Source organism: Heloderma suspectum, chromosome 3, assembly GCF_057233095.1.
Source record: "Heloderma suspectum isolate Gila_16-S chromosome 3, 16-S_ref, whole genome shotgun sequence".
NCBI classification, from domain to species: Eukaryota; Metazoa; Chordata; class Lepidosauria; order Squamata; family Helodermatidae; genus Heloderma; species Heloderma suspectum.
Genome location: NC_139460.1, coordinates 271,327,368 through 271,339,581, shown reverse-complemented (window position 1 = coordinate 271,339,581; position 12,214 = coordinate 271,327,368).

Below are 12,214 nucleotides of genomic sequence, written 5' to 3'. Positions count from 1 at the left end.
AGGCTCCACCCACTGTCACCTAGAATCTGAGCTTCAGGGACATGGGAATACCAATCCTAGACAACTGCAGGATATATTGATGCCATGACAATGACCAGTCAGTGGGATGGGGACAACCCTGTAATGTGAGTAGGAACTAAAGTGATTTAAAAATGGTTGTATGGGGGGGGGGATCAGTTCTGGGTGACACCAGCAGGGAAAAGTTGCTAAGGAAAGGTTGCTAAGGGGATCTGACTACTTTCAATTATGTATGTAGTTTAGTAGCTGCTCACTGCTAAGTAAGTTTGTTCTTAATAATTCAGTCTCTGTGGTTCACTGTGGGCCGATCTACATTGCGCCCGCCATCGCAATGAATTCGGTGTCCTGTCGGGTTAAACACTCTCACATTAAAACATGATTATCCACACTCACCCATTTTCCCCATTGTGGTGCTTCATCGAATGTGCGAGCTTGGTTCACACTCCAGCGCTGTGCTGTTTTCCTGCTCTTAAAGACAGAGGCTCTCATTGGAGGATCAGAAACTCTTCCTGTTTCTGCTGATTCCAACCCACCACACTCACAGCTCTTGACGGCCCCATGATGACATGGGGCCATCGAGACCTGTGATTGGACAAGAGGGAAATACAAACACCAGACAGGCAGAGGAGGGGACTATGACCAGATACGGTTGCAAAGGCGGAAAATCAGAGCACATTAAGGGGAAATACCAGGATATCAGGGTATTGAAAGCGGGAGCACAGAAGCAGGAAATTCTGGTTCCAATTCGAGGTGGGTACTGCGTAGTGTGAAAGACGCGTGGTGAAACCTCATTGGAAGCGAGAAAACCCATAAGTGTAGATTGGCCCTGTATTCGTTTATTTTATTTATAATCTTGAAAATACTACAAACCCTTCAAGACCAGTCTTAGTCACAGGAGATCCAGTTGGGCACCTCTCCATTCAAAGGATAGAACATCCTCTCTTGCTTTACTTTTTGGTTGTGACATTCTTGAATGATTCTTGCACAGATAAAAAAGAGACTTGTGGCATCTTAAAGACTTAACACATTTATTCTGGCATAATAAATTTGCCAGAATAAATGTGTTAGTCTTTGTGCCACAAGACTCTGTTTGTTTTTCTGCAACACACTAACATGGCTACAATTTGGAAATTCTCCCACAGATCAAATTGATAGCTTTGTTCAGAGGATTTTTATAGGTCATGATTTGTTTGTGAATACACTTCTATTTGTGGCTTATGGGGCTTATCACTCATTGCATCTCCACCATCTATTTTATTGCTTATTTTGAAAGCCTGGAAGTTTTCTCCAACTAGCTTACATTTTAAAGATAATATTTTTCAGATATGCATTGAGATAAATGGCATATTCTAGCCATCTTTTCTCTGGGTCTTTTTTTCTGGGAGTATTTTTACAAGATACTTAATATGCCTTCAAGCAACTCTCATGCTATTTCTGTGCATACGTGAATATTTTTCAATTTTTGGGTAGGAAGCAGGAAAAAGCCCTACTCAAGAGATAATCTACCAGTCTATTATGCCAGCTACAGTATAGCTAGAATATGAAGCTAGAATCCTTTTCAAATCCTTTAAAAAGTGCTTAAATAGTGTATTTAAATGTATTTTTAATATGTATTTGTTAATTGCTTAGACATGTTTTTAGATTAAGTGATATATAAATATTAGTAAATAAATAAATAAATATTTTAAAATTCCTTGTCTGCAAAATTATGTTTGTGTTTGCTAATTAATGTAACTTCTTGGTTAAGTAAACTGGTGTATTATCATTGGCGGGGGGCTATATCTAATTTTATCTTGCCCCACATTAATGCCTTTGCCCTTTTAGCCTAATTACTAAAAAATTGTATGTGGCCTTTTAGATTTGTTGTGTGGGTTAAAAATTAGATTAAAAAGCTCCAGAATGCCACTTGGTAGCCCAGACAGGTCTTTCCCCCATGAGAGCCCAATTACACTTAAACCCAGCAAATCAGCGTTCCCCAGTTTGGTATGTTCCCCAACATGCTGGCTGGGGGATGCTGGGAGTTGTTGTCCAACACAGCTGGAGGACACTAGATTGAGCAAGGCTGCAGTAGATAGTGACATCTACTGCTTTTGTGTGTGTGTATTTTAGAGTGGATTCTTTTAGTCCCAGGTCTGATCTAAATGGAGATGCTTTCTGAGGCAATTTGGGCAAAATCTGGATTTTCACAGAATTAAATTAGCTCTTTCTATGGCACACGCAACCCAGTATAGTGCTGTATTCCTCCAAAGAAAACCCGCTTTTGCAAGGCAAATGGGAACTGAAGCCACATAAGTTCAAGGTTGGTTGGGTGCAGTCATGCGAGTAGAAATGAATGTCATCAATTGTGTAGGTGTGGGGCAGCCAGTGAGTGGAGGCTTGCTCCCCCTCCCCTCCTCCCTCATGTGTTCAATGAAATGCAACAGAAGACTTACTTATGAGTAGAAGTTCATGAAAAAAAACTCCATACACACACACACATTTATGAGGCAGGTGGGCAGGCAGGCAGCCACCACCCGGAGACTGAGCAGAATGAACAAGAGGCACTGAGAGCAGAGAGCACGGAGCTGGCAAGGAGGGAGAGTGACCAGCACCTTGTCTTTGGTGTATATTAACTGCCCAATCAACAGCCCCCCCCCCCGGGGCGTGGGCTCAATGAAGTGCCTCCACCCTTTTGTAGCTGTGCTTGTTTGTAGGTGTGCAGCTTTGAATCAACAGGCTTCCCCCCTCCCTCGCTCGTGTGCTCATAAAATGCAGTGGAGGAGTTACTGCCGAGTGGACATGTTCCACAAACATCTGCCCTTGCCTCTTACACCCGTTCAGGTCCACCCTTTAATGACGCCACTTACCCTTTGGCCAATCAGCACTGCTCTCCCCCAGCCCACACTGAAGGCAGTTCAGGTCACGCGGACACCCAAACCTCACTGAAGCTGCCATGACGGGAAAATTTGTTATGAAATGAGTTTGCAATAACGCGGTTTTTAAAACTTGAAAAAAGTGCGCCTGCTATGGAGAGGGCGTGTCATCTGCCACGATCATCTTGGGGGTGCAGTAGAAATGGAGTAAAAGCCCCATGTGGGTTGGCCCCCTGTGGTACGGCTGGAGCGATTAGACACACATTTAATTTGGTTACCAAGTAACCCACCCTGGGATGCTGAAGTAAAAAGTGGGTAAACTAAAAGGACCCCAGTGATATCATAGAAGGTGATAGAAAAGGCCAGCTTCAGCTGGTGGCAATAGTCACATCCATTAACAGATATCATGGCTTGGATGTTAAGATAAGTTAACTTAAGGAAGTTTGCAGAAGGAAACTTCATTGCTCATCCCACCCCTAACTCTGGTGGAGAGGGAAGTCTGCTGTATTCAGTGACTGCTCTGCCAGCCTTTTAGAGAGTATAGGACTGCTCCCTAAATTGATTGAAATTGTTAAATTAAGGGGTGGAAAACCGAATAAATAATGTTTTTTTAGAACGTTTATTAATTTTGATAACTGAAGGATAACTCTCTCTCTCTCTCTGCTTTTCAGTATTACAATGAATCTTGTATTAGATAAATAATAACTTGTTATAATTAGATATGTATTTATTTAAATTTTCAACTTTTTGTTTTTATTGGGCTTGCAAAAAGGTAAAACAAGTCCAAGACCTTGTTGGGAATGTAATAACAGCAGCTAGAATAAGAACAAAACAAAACAGTGAACTGGAAACCCATAAATATATCTTGCAATTTCAGAATATTAACTGTTAATTTTAAAAAACCAACTTGATTATTATTAATGGTTTTTAATTTAAGGCAAGAAAAGCCAACTATTGAGTTAGTAGATATAAACAGGAGATATATAAAAGGAGAAAGTACGTTAGGAAATTACTGTAGAATTAATACCACTGTGGAGCTCACAGATAAATGAACAAGCCAAACCATACCCCTCAACCTCCATCTCTCTCTCCTTCCCTCCAGAAAATAATAGGAGTGTCTGGATTAGATGGTATTGTTTATAACAGCAGGCAGAGAGAACAAAGAATAAGAAGAGAGAAGGACGTCTTGGTGGCTGCTGCAAGGCTCTGGAACTCCCTGCGGAGGGAGGCTAGGTTGGATCTGCTGCCCTTCCACCAGCAGGCAAAGACATTTTTATTTGAGCAGGCCTTTTGCATGTAAACTGGTCTATTTCTGAAGCAGGTTGGGTGCTGCTTTATTGTTGTGTTTTTTAATTGTGATTATAAGCTATTTGTTTCTATGATTGTTGTAAATAAGCTTATTTTTATTTCAGTTTTATTACCGTTAGCCACACTGAGCACCATTCTTTTTGGTGGAACTGGGGGATATACATCAAATAAATGAAGGAAGGAAGGAAGGAAGGAAGGAAGGATCAATTCTGTCAAATGGCTGTGAACCCTTTGAGGGTCACCATATTTGTTCACACTTTTCTTAAATGTCTCATATTTTTACAAAACCACTTTCCCCTTACATGCTAAGTCACAGGACTCACAGACCCATCTCTGAAGATACGGAGAGAAAGCAGATGCAGGATGAATGGCTTGGCAAAAAGAAATGCTTGTCCAGACTAGGCGATTTGGGGAAAGGTCAGTGTGCAGGATGCTACAATATATCCAAAATGGCTTCAGAAATAAGAGGGAGCAAATTGTGCCTGCCCAGGGTTAAATTGCAGGGCCAAAATGTGTCACTGCTAATTGATATCACAGCAGGACGCTCCTGACATTCAAAAGTCAATCTTAACATGACTTTATAATTTGGGGCAGGGATCCCAACCTTTTTGGACCTGTGGGCACATTTGGGAATTTGAAAAACTCCTGTGGGCACCACTACAAAATGGCTCCCACAGAGGATGTGGCTAGTCACATGATGGCTGCCATGGGTAGTCCAAAGTGAGCTAAAGAGGTGGTGTGTGTGTGTGTGTGTGTGGTGGGGAGAGAAATAGTGAGGCTAGTAGATGGAAGGGAGGGGAAACAGCAAGGCAAAGGGGTAGAAGGGAGAGAAAGAGCAAGGCTAGAGGCTAAGAGCGGGGAGAAATGGCATGGTAAAGAGATGGAGAGATAAATAGTGAAGCTGAAGGCTGGGAGAGAGGCAAAGGGTTGTAGAAAGAGTAAGGCTAGAGGCTAGGAGCTGGAGAAACAGAGCTAAAGAGGGTGAGGTAAATAGCAAGACTAGAGGCTGAGAGGGAGTGGGAAATAGCAAGCCAAAGTTGTAGAGGGGGGAGACGGAGCAAGGGTAGAGGCTAGAAAGGGAGAGAAAGAAGACTGCCCAAACATTTCCCAAGATTTTTATTTTACATTTTTGTTTGAAGGGGGCAGGAAATTGAAAGCTTTGTGATCCCTGTGTTGGGGACCCCGATGTAGGGTTACCACCACCCCTTTTTTGGGGGGAGGGCTCTTGTACCTTTTAATAGCTATGTGATGGAGATGGGAAACTTTTCATTGGACGGAGAAGCAGCAGTAGGGAAAGCTTCACCTCTTAGATTTCAGCCAGTCACGTGGCTGTGAATAGCACAGGAGGCCTGCCAGAAGAAGAAAATGGCAGCCTAGTACCCTCTAGGATTAAGCAGCTTTGGTCAAATGGGCCCCAATATGTAGTTGGGGATGCTGGGAAGAGAAGGGGGTGATATCTCAAGCAGACACAGTCCTCTTTGTTTGCTCTGGTGGTTTGTACGTTGGGCAATATTTGCATGCAAATATTGGTTCAGCGGGCACCAGCATTTCCCCCTTCTCTGGTTGCTTCAGCTCATTCTCATCACAGCAGGGAGCAAACAGCATGCTGCAGTTTATTAACTTCATGTTGACGGTGTCTGCCAAGAGATGGGGGAACCTGGTCTTGGGGCTGTTTCTATTAAAACTAGTTCAATGCCTGTCACTTTGACAGAAGCTGTCCTAGAACTGGGAACAATCAAGATGTGGGGAGGGATTAGGATTGTGTCTACTGGTCCTCCTGACCTCTCTGCATCGAAAGGTCTTTGTGCCCATCCTGTTCACACCCCATTTAAATTCAGGAGGTACCACAGCATCGTTTTGCCGCCCACCTTTGGGGTGAAGCCCCTCTTGCCAGGCCTTTCCTCCGATGGCCACCCCATTGTTCATGAGTGGTCTCCCTCCGCCCTAATTTTAGGGGAAGAATTATGCCATTTCAACCCTGAGTTATTTCTTTCCACAAAGAAGGGGAAAGTATTCTAACAGAGAATGATGAATACTTCCCCTTCTCCACAGCTGTTCCACAGAGGTATGAAACAGGCACATGGATTAGTGCATTATCATGAGGTTAAGCTTTGCCCTTTTCATATTGCCACATGCTCTGCACTTCCCCAAGTGGTGAGGAGTTCCAGGGCAGTTCTACCTTCGGAGGAGACGTATGGCTATTAAAAATATTTGCTTTATTTACAGGGAGAGGTAAGCAGCATGGGTACACCGTGAAGCGGTAGTTCCACTACTCCACATAAGTTCCCCAGAAAGTGACCTCCCATCATCACAACTCCCATGCTGGCTGGAGAAGATGGGAGTTGTTTTCCAACACATCTGGAGGGGGCCAGGCTGGTGAAGGCTAGCCTATATGGCACTCACTGCTCTTTCTTTCACTGTTCCCAAAACTACAAACCTCCTGTTTCCTTACATGTGGACACGCGCGCGCGCGCGCACACACACACACACAGTGTCCCTCCCTGTAGCTGCTGTCGAGAGTTACCTTCCTCAAGCTCTAATGGCATTCCCATTCAACACTATGGATATTTTCAAATCAAGACACCATCTCCTAATAATTAGCTTCTATACAATTGCTAAGACCATCTTCAAAGGCTGTTCTCTGGGTGCCAACATCTACAATGGTGGAATGAGTGGCTACCAGGGAAGAAGCCTTCTGTGTAGTCCCCCTCTGCCACCCAGTCTGTGGAGTGCCCTTCCCATGGAAGTCTGTCTGACGCCTTCACTGTATACATTTAGATGCCAGGTTAAGACCTCCCTCTCCCAGCAGGCATTTATTCTTTAATCTATCCCTCTGATTATTAACTTTAGTGTTGGCTCGAATATTTTTAATATTTTTAATATTTTGTCATTTTCATTGTTGTATTGTTTGGTTGTTATCTTATTATTTTGCTTTTTTAATGAGTGTAAACTGCACTGGAGGTATCTGCCACTTGGGCAGTATATTAAACAAACAAACAAAGAAACATAAAGAGACACAATGAGAACTTTGTTTACAAACCACTTTATGTGGCTAGTGCTTAGTCATTTTAAAAAAAAAGGTCAGTGCTTGCTCCAGCATGTATATAACCTGCAATCTATGTTGGTAAACTATTACACTTAGAGGCTGGGAAATATTATGTGTTTTGTTTTTAACTTCTACTTCTTATTTTGACATGGGAGTGTTCCTCTTCAGAGCAAGAAATATTTACACATTCCTAATAGCCTGATGATGGTTGCAAAACTGAATTTCCAGTTCTTTGCTATTTCTGAAACAGGATGAACTTTTGTATGCTGCAATAGTTCACCATATGAATGTGACTCATGTCTAATGAAATAGATATGATTTCGAGTTATGTCAGAACATGTTAACAGTTTCGCTATATAAAACTAGTTTTAGAGCAGGGGCGCGTTTCCACGCTATGGGCTTCAATTTGTTTTCAACTTTGTTGCAATGTTTCCCCTATCACATCTTCTCCTTTTCCTATTTCCACAGCCCTTAAAGACCTGGCTTATCATCACTGTAGCCTGGGGTTCTGAGCTCTTTCCACCTAGCTCTAATCGAATTATTTTCTTGACGGCTGGGTGGAGTCTGGGTTGGGTCTGATTACCTCATCCGTGTTCCCACCTCCTCGGCCGTGTTTCCAGGACAATGGAAGGAGAAGCTAATGGAGGAGTACCGGATTCTTAAAAAGGAATCAGCTTTGCTGTGAAGATAGGCTTTCCCCTCTCCCCCCTTTCTCCTTTCCCCTTAAAGTCCAGATGCACCTGAATTTCAGGAGCAAGCCTCATTGAGCACAATTGGAGTTACTTCCAAGTAGACACACATATGCTTGTGCTGGGAAAGGGGGGGGGGAGAACACAAAAAGGGAAACCAGCCCGCATTTTAAACCAGAGGACCTCATTGACCACAATGAGACTTACTTCTGACAAGAGAGTAATGGGTTTGTTGGGGGAAAGAGAGCAGTAAACACAAAGATGGGCTCCAGCCCCCATTGTAACCCGCTGCATAGCTATAACGAAGCTGTGAAGTACTTTCTTCCTAAGGCAATTCATTGGAGCCTCGCTTGGTCGCTTAAACACATTTAAAGAATTGGGCTTTAAGGTGTGCCCTTTCAACTGAGGGGGAATCTCAGCCTCATCCACCACAATGAGAGTTGCTTCTGAGGAGACACTAATGGGTTAGTTGTGGGAAAGAGACCGAAAGCAGCTCCCATTTTAACGCACAGGATCTCTGTGTGGAAACTGTTAATGAGTTACATCCTAAGGCAATGGACTGAAGCCTCGAGATCGCACTTAATCGCATTTAAGGAATTGGGCTTTGATATGTGCCTTGTCAATTGAGGGGCTTCTCTGTTATTTCTGTGGTCATTGAGAGGGCAAGCCTCATTCAGCACAAGGGGAGAAAACACCTCTTGACTGGGGTCATGGGCTCTGTGCTAGTGCTTATTTTCAATGATGTTTTAAAAGTTGGTCCCTCGGCATCCTGCTCCAGAACGGCAATGAAACTTCCAGAAAGCAGGGAGGGAAAGGGTTGGGTCACTGAGGTCAGAGCGACACACCTACAAAGGCTGGGCTACACGCCCCATGGGCAGGACTATGATACCAGACCCAGTGCGATTGTGGAAACAGGTCAGTAACAGAGCTGCAGTAAGCTGGAAAAGTCGGACTATAAGCAGTCTCAGAAGAAGCGGTTCTTCAGCAATAAAGTGCGGGGCTGATGCTGAATGGCCATGATGTCATGGAAACACAGAGACCTCACCATGCAGCCAGGTTGGAGTAAATCACTATTGGAAACACAGCCCAGGCTTATGCACTACCTTTAGCATTGTGAAATATGCAGAGATATCTGCACTGTTTTGCAGATGAAGTAGTGGTTTAATTGCTCAGCACACATTCAGCCATTCTAAATGAGGCTTCTTCAGAGGAAGCTTCTATTGTGGAAAAACTGCATTTTCCCAGTAAATCAATAATGCGGAATTTCTAGGGATGGCGGAGAATTTCTCCCCGAATCTTCGGGGGGCCGTGTGCCAACGCATTCGGCCCCCCGAAATTGGCAGTGAAATTATCCCCCCCCCCCGGGATGGGACTTACCTTTGGCAAATGTCCCTCCCGGCGGCAGGTCCCGGCGGCGGTTCGTTGGCTTTTCGTCGGGGGCTGGGGCGGCAGCCGGTCTTCTGACCGGCCTCCGCCGCCGCCATTACAAAGTAAAGTTAAAAAAAACAAACAAACCCGTGATAGGCTACGTAACGATTAACATAGCCTATCACGGCTAGATTTCCAAAGTCAGCCATGATAGGCTACGTAAATCGTTACGTAGCCTATCACGGGTGACTTTGAAAAAAAAAAAAGCGCGTATGCAAATGGCGGCGCCCTATGGGCGCCGCCATTTGCGTTCCTTATTTGATCACGGTAGTCTACGTAAAGATTTATTTATCTTTAAATAATTTCGGGGGGAGAAGCCCCTGAATTTCGGGGGGAGAAGCGAAGCGCTTCCCCCCCACCGCGAAGCAAGCTGCGGGACAAGGTAAGTCCCTTTCGTACATCCCTAGGAATTTCTGAGCAATTGTGATTTCCCCACAGGCTGGCACAACCATTCCTTTTGTGAGAGCCATGAGGAATATGGCTGCACAATTTTAATAGGTACCTATTGGTGAGTACCTGTGATATCTTAAGGGTGCAATCCTATGCAGAAAGGCGGCCGCTTCCAAACGCGGACACGACCACCTATCCATTGCAGGACAGGAGAAGCACGTAGGGGATTGTTCCCTTTGTGCTTCTCCTGCCTTGCATTTGTGGCTATACATTGGGAGGTTGGAGCAGGGGAGGAGGCTGCCGGATGACACATAGGATGTGTTGTACCGGCATTTCCGCCCTCCCCACCCTGGAACACCCCCCCGGAACGCCCCGTTTTGGCTGCTCCACCCTCCTCTTGCAAGCACGGAGCACAGGGCTGTTCCGCTCTGCCTGCAGGCAGCGCGGAACGGGGGGAAGGTCTGTTCTCTGGGAACTGACCTTGGCTTTGAGGTCGGTTCCCAGAAAACCACACATCCTATGGCTGTCTAGCTGCTGACTAGTGGCCATAGGATTGCTCCCTCTGTGGCCTATTTCTGCGCCCAGGCCATTTTGTATTTTTTAAAGTTAGCAACTTTGAAAAATAAATGTTAGCAATCATTGAATATGTCCCTGCTGACAGGTATTTTCCAGAGCTAATGGTGATAAATTTAAAATTAAATTTCAATGTCTTCTGTATTCTGAATCAGCTGTACTGAATGCATGGGGTGAAGGGAAAGGGGAAATGTTGCTAGTTGGTGGATAGGCCTCACTAGCTTTGTGCATGTTTTGTGTCACTGGGACATTTGTCAATCAGGACATGGAGCAGGCACAAATATAGCAAGGCTTCCCATTAACTAAGAACACTTAAACTTTCATGTTCAGTTTAGCTTCTCCAGAGTGCAGAAGAAGTTGAATTTTAACTTGGAGGCCATTCAGAGAGCTGCCCACATAGCAGCTGCTCCCAGAAAGTCAGTTCTAACAAAACAATGGTTTGTCAAGAATAGAACAAAGTTAAGAATCCCTGACTTCTACCATTAGGCAGTGTGAGGTGGTTGCCTCTGCTGCAGATGCTGGGTGGTGTGCAAGGGACAGTGGCAGGGCCCCACTGGCTGTTCCTTTCTGGGTGTTCCCCTTTGTTGGAGGACAGACATGTGTGATCCAGGCAGCCTGTCCTGGACCTCCTAATCTAGTTTGATGCTCGCAGGTGAAGCGGAGGATGCTGTCCCATCACCAGTGTCGAAATAAGATTCAACGACCAGGCCAGTCAGCTTCTGTAGGTGAAATGGTGTGTGTATGCCATCTTGTTCAGTGCTGGCTCCGAGCTTTGGAGGCCCCTTGCCTCAACAGGCCCCATTCCCTTGGTGAGTCCACCTCCTCACCAGCACTGTCGCCCACTCCTCTTCCTCATGGCTACCACCTGCTTGCTTGCCAGAAAGAGGGCTACTGAGCATGCAGGCAGTGGCATCTACTGCTCCTGCTTCACACACCACTGTTGTCTGGGCCAGAGTGAGAGGCAGGAGAAGAAGCAGGTTGCAACGGTGAAGAGGAGCAGATCCAGGGGTCTTGTCAGTGGGCACTCCGCTAGGGTGTGCAGGGGCCCAACCATGCTGACCCTTGACATTGGCCCTGATCTTGTTCTTCACCTCAGGCAGCAGAATGACTTGGCTGGCCCTGCCTGACCTAATTGACTTGAGTGGATCAAGCAAGTATGTTTATATCTGCAACCTAAGGCTCCTTCGTACACTAACACCGAAGGAGGTTCCCTTGACATCTGTGCTTCAAATAAATGTATTTTGCACATAACAATCTCATGATCACATGTTGTGTTCTCTGTCCTTTTGTACAGTGAGTAATGGCTCTCGGTCACCTGACTGGGTGGATTAGAGTCCTTCCCTTTTGGACCAAACCAAGCCTTCCATTGTTTCTAAAGAGGAATGCCTTCCCACAACTGTCCTATTCATACGGCATGTGATAGATATCTTGACTGCAAGACGTTTGACATGGAATGTCACCAGTCCACATATTTCCCCCTTTTATTTGATCCAAACCACCATCTTTTCTCTCTCTGCCTTTTTAATGACTTCATGAATCATGGGAATCACTTGGTGGACAAAAATAAAAGGAGTTGCTAAAGAAATGCACATACCACAGCACCTTTAACTTGACTGAGAAAGAGAAGCCCCCCTTCCCACTCCTAAAATTGGTACAGTTTCATTTGTATGATGCAGCAAGCCTTTGCACTGGATGACCCCATCAGAGAAATAGTTTCTGAGTGGCTTTCTTACACAAGAAGCAGCTTCCTGTGCCCATGGCTCAGCATGGGAAGTCCCAGGGAAAGCCACCTACCTTCTCCATTACCTCAGTATCTTTTCCACCTGATACTTGTGAGAGTAGGCATGAGCCATTTAAAACTTGTAGGGGATGATCCCACCCTCTCCTCAGGGCCAAAACAGATGTTACTT